Source organism: Podarcis erhardii (assembly GCF_964252035.2).
Source record: "Podarcis erhardii genome assembly, chromosome: 2".
Lineage (NCBI taxonomy): Eukaryota > Metazoa > Chordata > Lepidosauria > Squamata > Lacertidae > Podarcis > Podarcis erhardii.
The window spans coordinates 79,059,589-79,075,294 of record NC_138498.1 but is presented as its reverse complement, the minus strand read 5'-3'; the positions used below and the strand labels follow the sequence as shown (position 1 = coordinate 79,075,294).

Genomic DNA, 15,706 nt, shown 5'->3' with positions numbered 1-15,706 from the left:
CCTTTGCCAATAGCTTAATATGATTTTTCTTTTAAGTCTACAAGTCTATGGTTCCTCTGCAGCAGTTGGAAGGAAATTAAACTGTTGCCTATTTTCTTTTTCTTTTTACTTCTGATGTCTTTTTTTCACTTATGATCCCAGACTAGAAATAAACTGTAATTTTAAAGTGTAGTAAATTCTCTTAAGTGGTTAATATAAAAACATTGATCTTTCTGCAGCATTGTATTTATATGGAAGGTCATTGAAAGAAGAGTACCAGGGAAAGAAGTGGTGCTAAAGTAAATATATTTCCTGTCTCTTTCAATTCTACCTAGCTCGAGAAACAAGGAGAGGAACTGAAAGTGGGAGGGCAGGTTTCACTGAAACAAGCAGGATCAATATTATATCAAGCTCGCTCTCTCTCTCTCTCTCTCTCTCTCTCTCTCTCTCTCTCTCTCTCTCTCACCTTCCTTCCTTTCCATGAAACAGCCAGGAGCTATTTAACAGTAAAAACTTAAATATATATAATTCAAATCCAATTACAAATATAGACTATGTTTTTTTTAAAAAAATCTCCATTTAAAAGGCTTGTTGGAGAAGGAAGGTCTTCAGCACACACTGGAAAGACAATAGAGACATCATGCAGACAGCTCCACAAAGGGGCAAAACAGGGACTGAATTGTGAGAAATAATGAACAGGCAGTCAACTGAGCTGTACTGAAGTAGCTAAATGTCAGAAAGAGCACAGATTTTCTTTTTAATAATGATGTCAAAATCCCGTTGAAATTCAGGTTTTTATTTTGTAATTAAGTCCCAAGTTGTCCTCCCTTTCAAAACTTCCCTACCTTCCAGCATCAGCAGTGAGGTAGAAGTGATGCAAAGGGTAAGATTGTTCTTCAGACCTTCATTTGGCCTATCACATGAATTATCCTGTGCAAAGATGCCTGGGAGTTATAATCGGCCAAGCTTCTAGGTCCATAGAATTTCACTTCCTTCTCCCTCCACCCCCAGCCCATGGGTGCTACATCTTGAAAGTTAAGTTTTGAAGATGGGGTCGTGGGAACTCACAAGTCCATTCTAAATAGTGAAGAAAGGAAAGCGTTGCCTATCTCATCTGTTCATTCACCTAGTTCTCCACTACCCAGAATGTAGTGAACCTTTGAACAGGGTGCTTGCAAAAGAAAAAGCCACTGATGGAATGCTCCTATGGTGCAGCTCACCTCAAGCCTGCCAGTGCCTTCCACTTTCCTTTTCCAAAGGGACTAGAAACTTACCTTGCAACAGAGGAAGGAGGCAGAAAGCAAGGAGAAACGGTATTGGTCCTGCTGGGGATTTTGAAATTGGTACACACATTGGTATATCCAGAAAGCAAGCAAACTCTTTGGGATAGGCTCTCCACTGCCCAAGGTAAGCAACTGGGTCTCTGGGGAAGGGAAAATGGGATGTGGCAAAGGAAAGGGGCAGTTCTGAATTTTTTGCAAGCGCCTGACATGAATGCTTGCAAAGAAGCAATCTAAATGCTCACAGAGGTGCAACCCCTCTTCAGCTGAACAGGATGTTAGTCTGTCGCTACCCACCACACAGTGGTGTTTTGTCATATTAATACTGAATGTTCTAAATAAACCAGATCACACCATTTAGAGAGTTTCATGAAGTAAATGGCAAGATTTGGAAGTAGCATTCTAACCTCTGATGGGGACATTTCCCAAAATACTTTCCATGAGAAATGTCAACACAGCTGGAAACAATTCCAGATGGTTTCTTCTCCTGAGCCTGTATCTGAAGTTTTATACACTCCATCTATGCCTTACATTTGATGGTCATGTTGTCCAGATAAAAAGGCTTCAGATAATGCAAACTCCAAAAAGGAAGCAAAAGAACGAGAGAGGAGACAACACAGCAGGGCTGCAGCTTTGCAGTTTCAAGATTTTCTTCAAAATGCCAACATCTCATGCCATGCTGACTTGTCCCTGTCCACTACATAGGGAAATTGTTTCCAGTAACAAACATGTACCATTTGGGTATACTTGATTGTCTATACTTTATTTCTGCTATCAGTCTGTCCTTGAATAGTTGTTATTTTGCTGTTTTGCCCAATTTCTCCTTCAGTGGCATTGTTGGGTAAGCAAATCAAGGTCATTTGAAATGCAACCTTATAATTCATTAATCATCTTATGGTGCCATCTTCAGTAATGGTGTGTAGTGGCTATATATCTTATTAGCATTTACATGGAATCATTAAACTGCATAATAAAATAATTGCTTAGTGGTGAGCTGGCTATTGAGACCACTGTAGAAGTCCTTATTATTTATTAGCCTATTCCAATCAAAGGTGTGTTTTTTGTTTTGTTTTTTGAGTGGGGTGTTCTTCCTTACAGCAACCTATGCCTCATCTATTTGGGGTTGGTCACCAGTCCACTTCAGCGTTTCGTTGAGTGCCTAGGAGCAAGTCTCATGCCCACGCCAAGCCAGACCACACATAAAGATGAGGTAAAGGACTGCTGGATGGTTAAGTATAGTCAAAGATGACTATGGGGTGCGGTGCTCATCTCACTTCAGGCCAAGGGAGCTGGTGTTTGTCAACAAAGATTTCTGGGTCATGTGGCCAGCATTACTAAACCGTGAGAAGCCAGAGAACATGGAAATGCTGTTTATCTTCTTGACGCAGCAGTACCTGTTTATCTACCTGCACTGGTGTGCTTTCAAATTGCTAGGTTGGCAGAAGCTGGCACAGAGCAATGGGAGCTCACCCCATCGCACGGATTCGAACTGCCGACCTTCTGAACAGCATGTCCCAGAGGCTCAGTGGTTTAGACCACAGCGCCACCCGCTCCTGCCTTCTCATGCTGTGCCCAGATTGTAGAAGCAGGCTGGCATTGGTGCCTAATTGCATTCACTCCAGGTCAAACATTTGGGTGGTTGCAGATCCTGGTGGAGCTTTGTCCTCTTTTCCGCTTCCTGTCACTATCACCACAAAATTCCTCCTTCTGGGCCGAGCCTGGAGGGGAGAGAAGGCACAGCAGCTACCACTGCCCATTGCCTTCCTACTTCTCCCTTCTCTCAAGTTCAATACCTTGCTTTTCAAAAGAGATTCCTACCATACCGTCTGCAAAAGAGAAAGTAGTACATGTTGGTGCAGGAAAATAGACAGATGATTAAAGCTCAGCGTAGCTACCCCAGCTTTGAATCAGTATGTAACTTGAGGGTAGGGAGGGGGAACAGAGGGAACAGAGGTATGTTGTCCAGAGTCCATAAAAACCTGGAGTTGGGCCCATAACTTGTAGCATTGTCAGGGCCAGCCCACCCATGAGGCAAGCTGAGGCAACTGCCTCAGGTAGCAGGATCCACTGAGGCAGCAAGACCCATCCTCCAAGAAATGCTTTGCTTGCTGCCACCACTTCTGCCACACACTCCTTGGAGGCTGGATCTGCTGCCTCTTTGGAAGCCCCCCAAATTCAGCCTCTATAGTGGCCTCTCGGTGAAGAGGAAGTTATGCTGGTCTCCTCCCACCCCTAGGAAGGAAATGGCGTGGGCTGCCCTCTGGGCTCTGCACCTACCTGGCATGATTCAGTGTGGGTCCCTTCTCCCACTTGCAATAATTTCCACTTCAACCATTGGGGAAGGTTGATTTGATTCCTCCCCACTCTTATTCCTGATGTAGAACTTCACTCACTCCTTTTTCCCTGGGTGGGGTGGGGGGTGCCAAAATGTCTTGGGTCAGCCCTGAGCATTGTCATATATACCGGTATTTCTGTGATCATATAAGTAGCTGTTTTCTATAAGCTGTTACAGCTGGGCCTCAAGCATTCTTTACAGGTTTCTGGCATTCTAAGTGAGGACTTGCCAGTACCAAACATTTAATGCATCATAGAATTGCAGTTGCTTTCCCTATGGCAACAGCATATTGATTCATGGTAATTTTGTCTGAATCTCAAGCCCATGAATCACTGTTCTGAGTTCCAAAAGGCATGCCTTCCCACTCCTGCCATTGTATTTTATCACATTTCTCTTACACTAGTCCTTTGCTTATACAGTTAATGCTGTATAATTCTTCTATTACTATTGATGCCAATAAAGGGAGTGGCTTTTTAGATCCTCTGCACCTGGTGCCATCCACAAACTTCATCGGTGGCTGTCACAGCTCTATATCTATTGATTGCTTACTTTCCTACCTTTCTAAGACGTGTATAAACTTTGCACATAATGTTGTGTCAAATATTTTGCTGAAATCTTAATAGCAGGGCGGTTCGACTGGCGCCTTCATTATGCACCCTTTAGGTGTCAGGCAAAAACTTTCCTCTTCAACCAGGCCTTTAGCTGGTTAACATCTGATACCCTTTTATATCTGTTGTGGGAGGGGGAATTATTGGTTTTGTTCTGGTTTTATTTTTATTACGTATTTTGTGTTTTTTTCTATACTGTATGTTGTGAACTGCCCTGCTATACAAACTTAATAAAAATAAAAATAATAAATAAATAAATTTGATTGTGCAGAAAGCCCTTTCCTGTAGGGACTGTCATTTTTTATTGTCCTGAAAGCCCAGTCCTGTAAGCATGGGAAATCTGTGGCCTTTCCAGGTGCTGTTCAAGACCAGCTCTCATCAGCCCAGCCAGAATTGCTAATAGTTAGAGACAATGGGAGCTGTAGGCCAACAACATCAGCTTTGCTATTAAATTTGTCATGAACTGCTGTTTATACAATACCCACCACATTCACCATTTTACCCTTCACTTTTAATTACTCTTCTCTTTAATGTTTATTCAAAAGTATTTGCATACTACTGAAAACAAATGAGCACATTTGTCACTTTTATTTCCTCTCTTAAATATTTGTATAAACATATTCTTCTACAATTTATAAAACATATTCTGCATTTGTAAACTAATGCCCTTTTGTGATAGAGAATGCAATGATGTGTTGCTTCAGATGTACATATAAGACAGTTAAGCTGATGAATATATTTTAACAGATGCTTGCATTTGGATCATTTATTTAGACAGATATGGAACAAGTCCAAGACTTGACTTGCAAATATCAGTAAAGCTCTTGGTATGCACTGCTCCCAAACATCTGAAAGTATTTAGAAGGTCACTGTAAATAACAGTTGAATGGAGTTTGTATTTTGGTCATGTGGGCGACTAATTGTGCCTATGGGACTTGGCTGGGACAATAGGAAAATGGAGCAAATCTGCTCTGGAAGTGCATTGCCTAAATATCACCTTCTCTTAGCTTGCATGAGGGTTTTTCTAGGCGGGGAAAATGAGAGGGAAGCTACATGCTTTTCCTGGTTCTTCCTTGCACAGAATGACTCACCTCACCCATGAAGAGATGATAATAGGATTGGTAAGCAAGATGTCAGTCAATTGCCCCATCACTGCACTTGTTCTGCATATATTCTTCAGACTAAGAGTCAGAAGCAATTTCCATGGAAAAATTCATTTCAAAAACCTACAATAAATCAGTCACTCTCACTGTCACACACCACACCTGATCCCCCATCCTGATACCTTCCAGATGTTTTGGACTACAAGTCCCATCAGTTCTGGTCACTCTAGCTGGAACTGTAGTCTAAAACATCTGGAGAACACCACTTTGGGGAAGGCTGATGCTACATTTCTATAAAGATTCTTGAAACTGACTGAATCCCTGTGCTTTCAGATTTGTTGTTCTTCGCAGGCTAGAAACCTGACGTCTGATACATGTGTAGCTCAAGATGCCCTTGAACTAGAAAAAATCCCTTGAACTATAAAAACAAAACAGCTAGGACACTTCTAGGTCTCTCCCTTGAGAATGTGAACATGAGGCCTGTCCCAGAATGGTTGAAGTGTGCTTTCCACTCGCATTTGTTTTCTGGACTTCAGAACTCAGAAATGAGTCCTAGTGTCCCTACGGACACCTTCAGTAGTCTCGCACAGCAAAATGCAAGTGTAAGTGTAAGTGTAAGAGAGGAAACCAGCCTTTCAGCAGCACTCGCCACCCACTGTTACATATGAGTTTCAGCCAAGGGAATAGAGTAGTAATAGCATCCCATAACTCTCTTTTCACACAAATAAATTGGTTTTTAAAAAATAATCTTTCTGCACAGAATCTCCTCCTCTCTTCCAGAGTTAGGCAGAATAATGACTGAGAGGTGAGGATGCATTATTCATGTTACTTAACGTCTGCTTAAGCTGCCGTGTGTGTCAGATGGTGTGCATTTATTCCCAGCTTTTTAGAAAGGAAGACCCGGCATGTTTCAGAGCCTTTCCACTGCACCTGAGAAATTAGTTTACTTTCCACTTAACTTCATTCAGAAAATAAAGGTTTGACTTGGAATTGGAAACCAGCCTTTGTGCAAGCCTTGCTCATCCTCCTTCCTTCACATCCGTTCTTTGTGTGTTCTCAAGTATATATAAAACTCTTCACCCCCAGGGCATTGCCAGTCATTCAGACTCAAGTTCTCAATAGGGCCTCTTCAAATCTAATATATATAAGAAAGTGGCCCTATTAAAACTTTCCCATTTCCTGAAATGCCCCTAACCAAAATCATTAAAGTATGTCTCAAGCCTGCCATGCAGTGCAGTCTATTTTCACTATAATCCTCCATCTAGAGCAATGACCACTGAAAGTAACAATAACTCCTAATAGTACCTACTTTAATTAGATGGACATTTGCTTTTGTTTAATGAATGAATCTTCTCTGTTTGTGGTTGCTCAGCCTCTGTTTAGATTCAACAGACAATATTCAATAAAGATTCTGCAGTGGCCTGGCTAAACGAAGGATATTGTGACTTCCTGCCTTCTCCACTTCCAGCATTATGTATAATAGGAAAAGTAAGAAAGGACAATGTAAGACCTAAACTGTAGCAAAAGAGAGATCCAATTAGAAGCCCTATCAATCCCAAAAATGTTAATCACTCTCAGGTCAGTCCAGTCCTCATTCTGAAAACTACAAGAAACCCGCTGGGGAATTTTGCATTTGCAAGGCAATCAGTGCTTGTTAACCAGTTGGCTGGCTGAATAGTTATTTTCAGATAAAACAACTTTTGATAAGGCATAATCCCATTTTAACTGTTGTCTGTTCTTTAACAGAAACTGGTATCCTTTTATTGAAGCTCCAACTTCCCCAGGAACCATTTTGGAGAAGAAAGTGGGATGATACTAATTAGTGGATGCTGATGAAGAAGAGCAAAACAAGGATGCAGACTAGGGGTATGGAGACATCTACAGCAGCCCTGCCCCCTTAAATCCCACATGTGTTTACCATGCCCACTCCATCGTAGCCTTTCTGGGTTGCTAATGTCCATGACAGCTAACATAGAGTCCTCTCAGTTTTCACTAGAAAACTCCCTGAATTACTCCCCCCCACACACACACATGCTCACTTTCTATTTAGACTTGGAATTAATTCAGACCAGGGTTTGTTTGTTTATTTTGTATAGAGAATCTTGTTAGAAGTGGTACGGTTTGCTATAGTCTGTTTCTCAATTAATATCTGTTTGCCGTAGCCATATAAGATGTGGCCTCAATTATTGGATGACCCAAGTCATTAGCTTGTCAGAAAGGCTGACAGGTTGCTATCAGGTCAAATACACAAGATGCTATGGCATGTTTCATTAAAGTTTACACCAGCAGGGAATGTTGCTTGCAGATGAGAGATTATTCTTACTGTTTTTCAGAAGTTGTTGGTATCAAGGAACCGAAATACTCTCCTTAAGTCACACAACAATTATTTCTGGAAAGACAATGTAAAATGAGACTATTCACCTAAAACTATTATTTCAGTTTTAGAGTCCAAGATTATTCCATTGCAAAGATTATTTCATTGCAACCTCAGTCTTGGTCTAAGATTGGGGGGGGGGGCAATGTTGCATCATTGGGAGGAGGCCAGGTGCAGAGCCCAGTGTGGCTTGGCTTCCTCTCTTATGCTCAGAAGAAGCCAGCCACTGAAACACAGTATGCTCAGCCCTGCACTTGGCCTCCTTTGCCCCCTTAACATTGAGGGGGCTCGGCCCCCTGTCAGCCAATACTGAGGGGGCTGAAGACACCTCCACCCCTAGGAGTTGGCAAGCCTGCATCCTAGTTTGCATCTAGGATAGGTTGAGAGTGCAAACTGCAGCATTGGATGTGCATCCTTGTAAACCCAATCTCCAGTTTTATAGTCATGCGTTTATAGCTGTAATCATCTGCAACAAATAACAGAGTGGAAACGGATGGAGCACAAAAGCTGCCACTCTCTGAATGACATCTCCCCTCTTTTGACTTGCACGGTTGGCTGAAATTAATTAATGTATGTTTCCAAGAAGAGTCCATTGTATGCTGCAGAAGTAAATAAATTATTAAATCTTTTCCCATTTAAAAAACAACACCTGAGCCTCTACTTTCTGAGATTATCTTCGCAAGGAGGATTTTTTATATATATATAAAAAATACAAGTACAGTACTTCCTTTCTGTGGAATAAGCATATGAACTAGGTGGGTGTTGCTTTTTAATTAGTAAATAAAGGGATGAACATTCTGGAGGTGGCAGTTTGCATCCCATATGGCACAGAACACAAAGTGCAAAAAGAAAAGAAAAAGTGTTTTTCAAACATTCTTAAATTTTAAGTATGCCAGTGAAGTACAGAAAATACGTGTTTAATGAGATCAGATTATTTTGAGTGATTTCTTCTGTCAAAATACTTATATTAGAAATGGTGTGTGTCTTAACTTCTTGTCAGAGTGCTCTTGCTGTACCCATCAGTTTATTAAATTATTCATTTTTCATAATTTTAGGGCCCCCCTTATCTTTCTTTAGGGTGCAATTGTCTGGGGATCCTATTAGCATCCTGTATGACTCACTGGCTCTTAGATGTATTTATGTGTCTGTTTCCCCAAGTACACATTGCATAATCATTTATTCTAGGGCAAATCTTAGCATATTCTTTAGAAGCCCGCTATGCCATGATTCACCCTTGCTCTTACACTGCATAACTGGAGATAGACAAGTCTCCCATGTTTTACTGGGTTATTAGACTTCTGAACAGAAACGATGCAGTATTTGCTGTAAAGTTAGTGTGGCAAAACTACAGAGAAATAATTATGAGAAGCTACATAACTTTCTGTTTGGCTGCAAGTAGAGACAGCCATAACACAGGTAGATAATTAGCACACATATCAACTAGGGTTCTTCATTGCAGAAGGATCACTCAAGAGAATAGGCAACTTTCCCACTTTCCAGTCTCCCTGCATGCTAGAAATTTGGCCATTAACCAAGTTAAATGTGGGTGTTATTACATGGTTGGTTTTTGTTCCAAATCAGAATCAGTGCCACCTCAAATATTTAAAAATAGACTTGCAAGATGCACTTTAATCGTTCTTAAATTGTCTTGTCCCAAAATTCCATGTACAAAGAGCAGAAACACATACTTTAATATATATACATTATTTACAAAAAACAATGCATGCAACCTACAAAATGCCCTCCTTAGTACTGACATGTTTGCCACCAATAGAATAGAATAGAATATCCAAGTATGCTATGTATATTATATTATATTATATTATATTATATTATATTATATTATATTATATTATATTATATTATATTATATTATATTATATTATATTATATTATATTATATTATATTATATTATATTATATTATATTATATTATATATTATATTACCGGTATTATATTATATTATATTATTATATTATATTATATTATATTATATTATATTAATTACTATTTCCTCAAAAGATCCAATGTTCTATCTATTCTGGCCACATATCATAATATTATTACAAGTTGTGGGTGGAGCCGGTTGACTGTATGCTTCAGCACCCTTTAATTCCTGGATCCAGCACAGATTCAATTCCTGGAATAGCCATGCTAACTTCCTGGTGATGCTTATGGTCAAGGTTGTCTCATAGTATGCATAAATTCAGGGGTGAGATGACACCCCTTCCTTATAGGTTGTATTATGCAGCCATTGGTTGGAATTTTTAATTTTTATCAACAAATATTTTCAAAACAATACATTTTATTCCGCTCAATCTCCTAAGGTTCAAGTTCAGGGCATAACATACGCAACAGCACATACAAAGGATTGTGCAGTGTAAATGCTACTTTGTTTAGAAAGATTTCAGTACCTTCTGTAGACCCTAAACTCATGGCTTTCATGTTCTACTATTTGTTCAAACATTTTAGGACTACAGTTCATCGTCAGCTAATTAAGTGGCATAAAATAGTAACTGGAGGCCTCCAAGCTGTTCCTTTATAAATAACTAAGTCGTTTATCAGCTGCATAAGACTGCTTCTTACAGGGATGCAGGTGGCACTGTGGTCTACAGAGCCTAGGACTTGCCGATCAAAAGGTCAGCGTTTCCAATCCCTGTGACGGGGTGAGCTCCTGTTGCTCAGTCCCAGCTCCTCCAACCTAGCAGTTCGAAAGCACGTCAAAGTGCAAGTAGATAAACAGGTACTGTTCCAACGGAAAGGTAAACGGAGTTTCTGTGCGCTGCTCTGGTTCGCCAGAAGTGGCTTAGTCACTTCTGTACGCTGTACACTGGCTCCCTTCTAACCCCTCTTAAAAAGAATAAACACAATAATCTGATTAACGTTAATATAAAAGTAGTTTACTCACAGATTCATTCAGGTTCACAGACATATCCCTGAAGGCAGGCTTAGGTTACATAACAACTAGAACTATTCCATAAAGAAGTTAGTCCCAAGTGACTGTGACTAAGCAGTCACTTGTCCAAACACACAGCAGCATACAAAATGGAGAACACACACACTGATCAGAACATGGAGGCTGTGTGCTCCTCCATGCTAGTACAACAGACCACACCCTCTTCAAGTCACATGTAGTGGAAGTCTATCCTAGCTCAGGAGGAAGTCTTCTCTACTGTGCCACTTCCATCCTGCCCATGATCCTTCCCACCCCCGTTTAAACCATTCTGTTGACTTGCCTTCACCAGCAGAATGGCTGCACTGGTCACCATCTTGTATTGTCATATTTTATGGCTCTTCAGTGGATCCCGGGTAAAGGATTGTTCTTTTAAACATGTCTGGGCAAGATACATCAGATTGTTCAGATTTCTGCTTTGGATGTAAGTTGTTCCTGGAAAATTTTGGCTCAGCTACTCTCCCAGGAGGACTCCCCTGAGTGAGTGCCTGAGGGTCCTGCTCTTGCCACTTACCATCTGGCCTGGGGCGGGGCCTGAAGCCTCATAAGGACTGCTTGGTGCTTGCTGCCTGCTGCCCAGGAGGACTCCCCTGAGTGAGTGCTGGAGGGTCCTGCTCTTGCCACTTACCATCTGGCCTGGGGCGGGGCCTGAAGCCTCATAAGGACTGCTTGGTGCTTGCTGCCGGCTGCCCAGGAGGACTCCCCTGAGTGAGTGCCTGAGGGTCCTGCTCTTGCCACTTACCATCTGGCCTGGGGCGGGGCCTGAAGCCTCATAAGGACTGCTTGGTGCTTGCTGCCTGCTGCCCAGGAGGACTCCCCTGAGTGAGTGCTGGAGGGTCCTGCTCTTGCCACTTACCATCTGGCCTGGGGCGGGGCCTGAAGCCTCATAAGGACTGCTTGGTGCTTGCTGCCTGCTGCCCAGGAGGACTCCCCTGAGTGAGTGCTGGAGGGTCCTGCTCTTGCCACTTACCATCTGGCCTGGGGCGGGGCCTGAAGCCTCATAAGGACTGCTTGGTGCTTGCTGCCGGCTGCCCAGGAGGACTCCCCTGAGTGAGTGCTTGAGGGCCCTGCTCCTTCCTGCCACTTACCATCTGGCCCAGGGCGGGGCCTGACAGGCCTCACTAGGACAGTGTTACTGCAGGAGGGGCACAGAGTGTTTTTAAAATGTTTTTAAAAAATTTCTTTTGGATTTTTTGTATGTGGGGGGTGGGGGTGGGATGGATGTTTGGTTGGGTTTGGGGAATTTTTTTTTTTTTTTTTTTTGATGATCTTGTAATTTTTACATTTTTTTGTTTGTATTGTTTGACTAGTTTTGTTTGTTTGTATAAGTTGTTATTTTGTTCTTAGGGGGAGGGGTCAGGGCTGCCGGGGAGTGGGCCCCAGCCCACAAAATGGCTGGGGCATGTTCCACAGGGGGGAATGCACTGGGACAACCGATCTCAGTGATCACGGGTAGGAGGAGGAGTTACGCTAAGACCAGACCATGTCATTACAGAGGAGGCAGGTTTAGTCGTTGTCTGAGGACTATTCCTGCCTCCGGGTCTGGTCCTGACCGGATGGATACTAGAATCAGCAAGGGATACCCACATGACCTGAAAGTGTTGCTGTGCAATGCCAGGTCAATGATTCATAAGACCACTGCCATCCATGACTTGATCATGGATGGAGGATTTGATCTGGCATGTGTAACAGAGACTTGGTTGGATGAAGCAGATGGGCCTGTCCTTGCCGCTGCTTGCCCACCAGGTTTCTCTTACGCACAGCAACCCAGGTCATGTGGGCGGGGAGGGGGGGTTGCAGTGATTTTTAGGAAGTCATTAGTCTGCACCAGGCGTCCTATTGGGAAGACCCAGTTTTCTGAGTGCATGTTCTGGAAGTTGGGCAATAGGGGCAGTACAGGATTCCTACTGGTGTACCGACCTCCCCGCTGCACCAAGGATTCCCTGCCCGAGCTGCTTCAGGTCGTGGCGGATATGCTCCTGGAGACACCTAGCCTGGTTGTCCTGGGGGATTTTAACATCCATGCCGACACGACCTTACAAGGGGCCGCTCGGGACTTCGTGGAAAGCATGGCCTCCATGGGGCTGTCCCTGAATAAGTCTGGCCCAACTCATAGCCACGGACATGCCTTAGACTTGGTGTTTACCTCTACGGATGCTGGTGATCTGACATTAACTAAAAGTGAAACAAAAGAAGTGCCATGGTCAGATCACTTCCTGGTGCAACTGGACTTCTCCGCAACCCTTCCCCTCCGCAGGGAGGTGGGACCGATTCGGATGGTCCGCCCCTGCCACTTAATGGATCCAATTGGCTTCCAGAGAGTGGTAGGGGATGCTCTATCCCAAGTTGATGGCCTTTCAGCTGATTCCCTGGTGGCCCGCTGGAATGCGGAGTTAACCAGGGCTATTGACTGTCTGGCTCCGAAGCGCCCTCTCCGATTGCATGGAGCCCGGACAGCCCCGTGGTTTTCCCCGGAGCTGAGGGTGATGAAACAATCGTTGAGACGGCTAGAGCGCCGGTGGCGGAAAACTCATTCTGAATCAGACCGGACACGGGTTAGAGCTCAACGTCGAGCCTACCAAGTGGCAATGGCGACGGCGAAGAGGGCCTTCTTCACCGCCTCCATTGCATCTGCAGAAAACAGCAGCAGGAGACTTTTTCAGGTGGTTCGCAATCTATCAGAACCACCTGTACCAACGGGGCCTGGTAGGGACCCCAAGATCTCCTGCAATGCTTTTGCAAAGTTTTTTGCAGATAAAATCGCTCAGATTCAGAAGGAGGTAGACTCCACCGTGGGAGCAGGGCCAGGGCGGGAGAGTGCTAGAGTTCTGTCTGGTCCTGTTACATGGGATCAATTCCAATCTGTTACCTCCGAGGATGTGGACAGGCTGCTTGGACGAGTGAAACCGACCACCTGTCTCCTTGATCCTTGCCCATCCTGGCTGATAAAAGCGAGCCGGGAAGGGCTGGGCGATGGGCTCTGCGGGGTGGTGAACGCTTCCCTCCATGAGGGAGCCTTCCCAGACCCGCTGAAAGAGGCGGTCATTAAACCGCTTCTTAAAAAAACATCTTTAGACCCGGCCAATTTGGCCAACTATCGCCCAGTCTCAAATCTGCCATTCTTGGGCAAGGTGATTGAGCGGGTGGTTGCTGAACAACTCCAAGCACGCCTGGAGGAAACGGACCATTTGGATCCCTTCCAATCGGGATTCAGGCCTCACCATGGGACTGAAACTGCCTTGGTCGCGCTGGTTGATGATCTCCGGCGGGCTAGGGACAAAGGTGAGAGCTGTTTCCTAGTTCTGCTGGATCTCTCAGCGGCCTTTGACACCATCGACCATAACATCCTTCTGGACCGTCTAGAGGGGCTGGGAGCTGGGGGCACTGTTATACAGTGGTTCCGCTCCTTCCTCCTGGGCCGTGTCCAGAAGGTGGTGGTGGGGGATGAATGTTCAGACCCCTGGGCTCTCACTTGTGGGGTGCCTCAGGGTTCTGTCCTCTCCCCCATGCTTTTTAATATCTATATGAAGCCGCTGGGAGAGATCATCAGGGGGTTTGGACTGGGTGTTCATCAGTATGCAGATGACACCCAGCTCTACCTCTCCTTTAAATCAGAACCAGTGAAGGCGGTGAAGGTCCTGTGTGAGTGCCTGGAGGCGGTTGGAGGTTGGATGGCGGCTAACAGATTGAGGTTGAATCCTGACAAGACAGAAGTACTGTTTTGGGGGGACAGGAGGCGGGCAGGTGTGGAGGATTCCCTGGTCCTGAATGGGGTAACTGTGCCCCTGAAGGACCAGGTGCGCAGCCTGGGAGTCATTTTGGACTCACAGCTGTCCATGGAGGCGCAGATTAACTCTGTGTCCAGGGCAGCTGTCTACCAGCTCCACCTGGTACGCAGGCTAAGACCCTACCTCCCCGCGGACTGTCTCGCCAGAGTGGTGCATGCTCTAGTTATCTCACGCTTGGACTACTGCAATGCGCTCTACGTGGGGCTACCTTTGAAGGTGACCCGGAAACTGCAATTAATCCAGAATGCGGCAGCTAGACTGGTGACTGGGAGTGGCCGCCGGGACCACATAACACCGGTTCTGAGAGATCTGCATTGGCTCCCAGTACGTTTCCGAGCACAATTCAAAGTGTTGGTGCTGACCTTTAAAGCCCTAAACGGCCTCGGTCCTGTATACCTGAAGGAGCGTCTCCACCCCCATCGTTCAGCCCGGACACTGAGATCCAGCGCCGAGGGCCTTCTGGCGGTTCCCTCATTGCGAGAAGTGAGGTTACAGGGAACCAGACAGAGGGCCTTCTCGGTAGTGGCGCCCGCCCTGTGGAACGCCCTCCCATCAGATGTCAAAGAGATAAAGAATTACCTGACGTTCAGAAGACATCTTAAGGCAGCCCTGTTCAGGGATGTTTTTAATATGTAATGCTGTATTGTTTTTAATACTGATTGGGAGCCGCCCAGAGTGGCTGGGGAAACTCAGCCAGATGGGCGGGGTATAAATAATAAATTATTATTATTATTATTATTATCCATAGCTCTGTATTGCTTATCCATGATGATTGCTGCAAAGCCACAAATAATTGCAGGACTTTCCTGGGAATGGATTAACATTCTGTGGATAAATAGCAGTAGAAGTAAGAATAATAATAATATAGCTGTATGGAAATAAAAGCAGTGGCTCAATAAGAAAGAGATGCAAGCACCTAATAATGTCATATCTGCTTTCATAGGCAAATGAAAAATGGTTTGTAATATAACTTTCATACCTGGGAAACTGGGCAAGCTATCCTTCATGAAATATGTAATTACTTCATTTTCCCCAGGAGTTCAATAGCATTTCCAACAATAAAATATTTTATAGGGCGAGAGAGAGGGCACTTTTACATGCCCAGTGGAATGATCTACAAATCCCTAAGAGTATAATTCTTGCAGTTCAGCTGTTCGTAACAGATGCAAGTGGCTGCTTCTGCATACCTTGAAACTAGGTAGGTGAAACATCACGGACCAAGACCTTGATTTCAAATCAAACTACAGAGCAAAATATATAGTCAGGCATTATTGGTTATTGAGTT

General features: G+C 44.1%; 1 protein-coding gene and 2 long non-coding RNA genes across 6 annotated transcripts in view; 1 reads left to right on the top strand and 2 right to left on the bottom strand.

Moving 5' to 3' along the window:
* Positions 1–15,706, bottom strand: part of LOC309334389 — an 84,689-nt gene that overhangs the window by 35,237 nt on the left and 33,746 nt on the right. The gene's annotated exons all lie outside the window — the stretch shown is intronic.
* Positions 1–15,706, top strand: part of LOC309334376 (uncharacterized protein) — an 84,738-nt gene that overhangs the window by 63,665 nt on the left and 5,367 nt on the right. The gene's annotated exons all lie outside the window — the stretch shown is intronic.
* Positions 7,379–10,812, bottom strand: LOC309334392. The gene is made up of 2 exons (XR_014153072.1): positions 10,589–10,812; positions 7,379–7,694 (listed from the first exon to the last, which is right to left on the bottom strand). It is a non-coding gene; the product is annotated as an uncharacterized lncRNA (long non-coding RNA).